The following is a 5,513-nucleotide window of genomic DNA, read 5'->3' as shown; positions in this document are numbered from 1 at the left end:
TTTTTTTTTTCTTCAAAAACACAAACATGTAACAGTCAACATCCATGCAGCACAGCATATTATAATTGCACAGACTGTGCTGATTATAGTGTTATCAGACTTAATTTGCTTAAACACACACGGGCGCGTCTACACAGAAATTATCCAGGGCTAAGAAAAAAAGAAAAAGAAGCTTTTTTTAAGCCTAATGTACCACAAACAGTCATTAAAGGTGAATGAAGAATTAACACCAACCTCCTTGTTCCTCTTGTTTTATTTTAAAAGTTTCTGGTTCCTCGTGTTTTATTTCTGGTTCCTCTTGTTTTATTCTCCAGGTTTCTGGTTCCTCTTGTTTTATTCTCCAGGTTTCTGGTTCCTCGTGTTTCATTTCTGTTTCCTCGTGTTTTATTCTCGAGGTTTCTGGTTCCTCGTGTTTTATTCTCCAGGTTTCTGGTTCCTCGTGTTTTATTTCTGTTTCCTCGTGTTTTATTGTGCTGGTTTCTGGTTCACTCGTGTTCTCTTCTCTCTCTTCTTTTACAAACTCCATCTTCACAGCAGCAGATCTCAGTTCAGATGATAAACTCCTCCAGATATTCCTGCTCGCTTCAAAACTCAGTCACGACTGTGAGGACGAGATTATTACAGGTATTTACTGAACTGATTCAAAAACTGTATTTTGTTTTTAGAAAAATAAGTTTGTATTAAAGCAGCACACCGACAATAACAACAACAGAGAGCGCGGTGAAACTGAACTTCTTCCTCTGAGGTTTAATTGTGTTTGTCAAACAAACTTGTGTGTCTAGCGCCTCCCGCTGGACTGGAGCGAAGCGACGAGAGGAAGAAAGACCTGCACTGCGTCCGAAATCGTATACTGCGTACTGGGTACATTTGAATTTGAATGTTCTACTCGACCTTAGAATGTGGGTAGTATGAATGGAACTCGGGCGTACTCGTCACGTGACGTGCGTCTTCACAACAGCGCGAAAATGTAAAGAGCCCACTCGACTGCGCACTCGATCAGCAATTGTTTAATTAATTAATATTAATTATTGTAGTTGTTACTGCTTTCATCTGCGTTTTAACGTTGATAGGATCAACAGCTCAGAGGAGGAATAGGTCAGCTGCTTGTAGATCACGCCTTCGTCGACAGCTTATACAATGTTTATAAAATAGCATATAGTATAATCACCTATTTAGCTTGCAAATTTTACCTCAGAATAAGAAGAGATGTCTATGAACACCGTGACAGAGGTTGATTTAGATCAACGAAATTAAGTAGTTTGTTATGAATAATTAAAAATACACAGGACAAACAAGACACATGGAAAAATGAATAAACCTGAATTAATGCATGCATATATATATATATATATATATATATATATATATTAGTGCTGTCAAAATTAGCGCGTTAACGCATTCGATTAATTTGAAATATTTAACGCGTTAAAAAAAAATAACGCAATTAACGCGGTTACAGTTTTTTTTTATTTCCAGTTGTGGCCTATGTGTGTTCAACGTGCAAAGAAATATGGATAAGACCAAGGAAGGACTTTTAGACGGAAAGTTTCAGTATAAAACTCTGCCGGATTACTCTTCAATCTGCCACAAGAAACAGCAACATTAAAATCATGAACTCAAATGTCATTGTTTAAAAAAAAAAAAAAAAAAAACAATGACTGTAACAGTGCGTAAATCAGACCTTTCTGTAACGCTAACGTTAATAAGCTTAAACGAAAATAAGGAAATAATTGTGTAGCGGAGTATTTTTTGTACACAGTGCCGCGAACTGTCAATCACTCCTGTGCGCGTGCATCACTGTCCTCCTCAGCTGCAGCAACTTGCGCTCTCTCTCTCTTCATCAAGCTTTAAAACAAAAAGGGGACAAAAAGATCATATTGTCTTTGTGCATGGGCTATAGATTAATTAGATAAATTAATATCTAAATTTGTGCCTTGCCGTCTACGGTATTTTTTTAGAACTTAGAAAAAAGATGCTGCAGCCAATGAACAGCCAGCGGGGGCTGCAGGACGACTCAGCCTCCGCAGACAGTTTTTAATGTTTATCAGACAATAAACACTCAAGATTTTGCTTTAGTATAACTCACAACGAGTTTCACACACCTTCTCCGGCCACGTTGAGTTGTTGACACTTAACAGTGGGAAAAGCGACACATGCGCTATTCACTTGTATAATTTAAGGGTGAATGGGTAATGTAGTTTCTGCTCTGGGTGGGATGAATTAGGAAGCTTGCATTGTGAAGGGCGCTCTGAAAATCGGCAGTGCAGGTAAAAGATTAAAACCTCTATTAAAACAGATGTCCAGATGAACGTACCGGTACGCTACAAGCACGTTCTGGGCGCACGGAGAGGTGGCGGTACGCTATATTTGGAAGTGGCGGTACTGAGTGCATACCGGCCCACTTAAAGCACTGGCAATGACTATACTTTGGAATTTTTTTGCAGTCCACTTAGAATTCAACATAACAGAAATCATTTTTGTTTTTTATTGGCATTGATTGTTTTGAAATTCAAATGGTACTTACATGCCTGTGTTTTTATTTCTGTAATAAATATGGCTTTCAAGCCAACAGTTAATTTGGAGGATATTGATGGTTTATTGCAGGTATGTTGTTTACATGAGAAAATCTGTGTTACAAGTTAAACAAAAATTCCAATAAACAATCATATTTTGAATTTAAATAGTTTCTTTGTCTTGAGTTTACATTAATTATTTACATTTTACATTTACATATCCAAAAAGTTTCAGTCTTTTAATTGCGATTAATCGCGATTAATCGCGATTAATTTTAAAAAATTGTGCGATTAATTAGTTAATTTTTTTTAATCGATTGACAGCACTAATATATATATATATATATATATATATATATATATATATATATATATATATATATATATATATATTGAGAGAGAGAGAGAGCGCGCGAAAGAGAAGAGAATGAATACAATATATACATAGGTCTGTGCTAAATAAATATTACATATAGATGAAATATATACATAATATATACAAAATAAATAATATATACATAATATTCTAAAAAATAAATGTATACACATTTACAGACTGTGAGCCCTACAACCTACTGCCACCTGAATGCTACTGTGCCAATGCTTCGACTATACTTTGAAGATGGATCTGACCATCGCCTCAGCCTCCGGCTTTCACGACAGTCCATCATGTCCATCATCGCTGCTTTGAAGTCAGACTCTGACCATGGCTGGGAAAAGGATATTGAGGTGCTGGTGTTCCTGTACTGGCTGGCTCATGCAGCATCATATCGGGTTGTATCTCTGGCCTTCGACATCCCAAAGGCCACAGTGCATGACATTGTGCACAGAATCAGCATGGAAGTCGTCAGTATTTTGTATTCCCGACCCTGGACGACCTGGAGGAAGTGGGGGCAGGTTTTTGCTCAACTGGCTGGGTCTTCAGCTTTTTGCATGGTGGCTGGTGCAATAGACGGATTCCACATCCGGATCAAGCCACCAGCAAGTGAAGCCCCATGCTACTTCAACTGAAAGCTGTTCCACTCAGTCCAGCTGCAGTTCTTCACTGACCACAAGGGGAAGTTCATCGACATCTTTGTCAGGTATCCTGGGTCTGTGCACGATGCCAGGGTGCTGAAGAACAGCCCCATTTACACTGGCTGCCTTTATCCACCTGCAGAAAAATGCCTCCTTGGAGATGGTGGTTATCCCTGTTTGAGCACAGAATCCTGTACAGGCTCGCTTCAACTCAAAGCATGCTCGTGCACGTAACATTGTGGAGAGAGCCTTTGGGATGATGTAGACACACTATAAATAGTAATGTGTGTGTGGATGGGCATAGCCCAAAGGGTGTTGTGATGCGAAAAAAGTGCAGTAGCAGTATCTAGAGAGAGGTGGAGGTGCATAGCTACTGCTCACTGCCACTGGCAGCAGTTTTTCAGGGTTTCTGCAGGTTATATTTCTTCACGGCCCGGTGAAACACACCAATTTGAAAAACTAAATGGAATGCATAGTCGATATAAAAAACTGGTTGACGAGTAATTTCTTACTGCTAAATTCTGAAAAAAAAAACAGGTGTTAATTATGGGACCTAAAAACTCTGCATGTATTAACATAGAACACTGTCTAAGACTTGATGGCTGCTCTATCAATTCTTCGTCATTAGTTAGGAACCTCTGTGTGCTATTTGACAGAAATCTTTCCTTAGAAAGCCACGTTTCTAGCATTTGTAAAACTGTATTTTTCCATCACAAAAATATATCTAAATTATGGCCTATGCTCTCAATGTCAAATGCAGACATGTTAATCCATGCATTCATCACCTCAAGGTTCGATTATTGTAATTCTTTATTGAGTGGTTGTTCTTCACGCTTCGTAAACAAAAAGTCCAAAATGTAGCAGTAAGAGTTCTGACTAGAACCAGGAAGTATGACCATATTAGCCCGGTCCTGTCAACACTGCACTGGCTCCCTATCAAACATCATATAGATTTTAAAATATTGCTTATTACTTATAAATAAGCAATTGGTGAGATTATACGTCACTTCCTGTTTGTTGTTGGCGTCTGTACTGCGTTTGAGCTCCGTCACTATATTATTTTCATCGACATTTTTTAACTTAAAAATACATTTTATACACCATAGTTTACGTTTATATAACGTGTGAATATATCCTCTATTGTATTCTACAACAAAAACAATCAGAGTGCCTCGCTATCACTATTTTCATTTTGATCTCCCAGGTCCGCTATTGGCTTATAGCCCGTTAGCATCAGCAAGCATGGCGGATGAATGTCTCCACTCTGTGCAGCTCGAGCTCGAGGCCGTGGGGAAGCAGATTCGCGACCTGGAGGTAAGGCAGGCCCAGCTGAGAGAGTGGAGAGCCTCGCTGGAATCATCCCAGGCTGACGCTCACAAGTCCAGGGTAAGTATACAGCATGCTGTTAACAGTCAAACCACGTCTACTCCATGTGTTTCTCTGCACAGGCCCGGTGCACCCAGGACGCGATCTTCCCAGATGTCCTTCACTGCGACGCCGGGACACCACGGACCCTGGGTGCATCCACAGCGGAGGACGTGAGTCGGGCCCCGGGCGACGACTTCTCCGCCTCCTGCCTTTGAGATCTCCATCCGGAACCGCTTCGCTCCCCTCCACGAGACAGGACGCGACGCTGTGATCATCGGAGACTCCATCGTCCGACACGTACGTGCTAGGTTAGCCGAAAGTAAAGTGCACACTCCTTTTTTGCCTGGTGCTCGTGTTCTCAATGTTTCTGCGCAGATACCCGTGATCCTGAAGGCCGGCGAGAGCCCCAGAGCGGTCGTGCTTCACGCCGGGGTTAACGACACCACGCTGCGGCAGACGGAGATGCTGAAGAGGGACTTCAGCAGCCTGATCGAGACGGTTCGCAGCACGACGCCCGCGGCGACGAACAACGTCAGGACCACTGCCCACGTATCGACGAGGACACGAAAGGTTCAGTAGACTTTTTGCTTTAAATGAATGGTTGTTGTCATGGTG

At 41.0% G+C, this 5,513-nt stretch overlaps 1 long non-coding RNA gene across 3 annotated transcripts; it reads left to right on the top strand.

Moving 5' to 3' along the window:
- The first annotated feature begins 456 nt into the window (after positions 1-456).
- On the top strand, positions 457-5,077 carry LOC113093757 (uncharacterized). 3 transcript variants are annotated; one of them, XR_003287891.1, is made up of 4 exons: positions 457-624; positions 783-861; positions 3,069-3,595; positions 4,803-5,077. It is a non-coding gene; the product is annotated as an uncharacterized LOC113093757 (long non-coding RNA). The 3 variants fall into 3 exon arrangements; XR_003287890.1 differs by lacking the exon at positions 4,803-5,077 and adding an exon at positions 4,735-4,793; XR_003287892.1 differs by lacking the exons at positions 783-861; positions 4,803-5,077 and adding an exon at positions 4,735-4,793.
- Positions 5,078-5,513: the final 436 nt, after the last annotated feature.

The sequence above is a fragment of the Carassius auratus genome, unplaced genomic scaffold (assembly GCF_003368295.1).
Source record: "Carassius auratus strain Wakin unplaced genomic scaffold, ASM336829v1 scaf_tig00215130, whole genome shotgun sequence".
Taxonomy (NCBI): Eukaryota; Metazoa; Chordata; class Actinopteri; order Cypriniformes; family Cyprinidae; genus Carassius; species Carassius auratus.
Note: the sequence above shows the minus strand (reverse complement) of the source record. Positions and strands in the feature narration are given on the sequence as shown.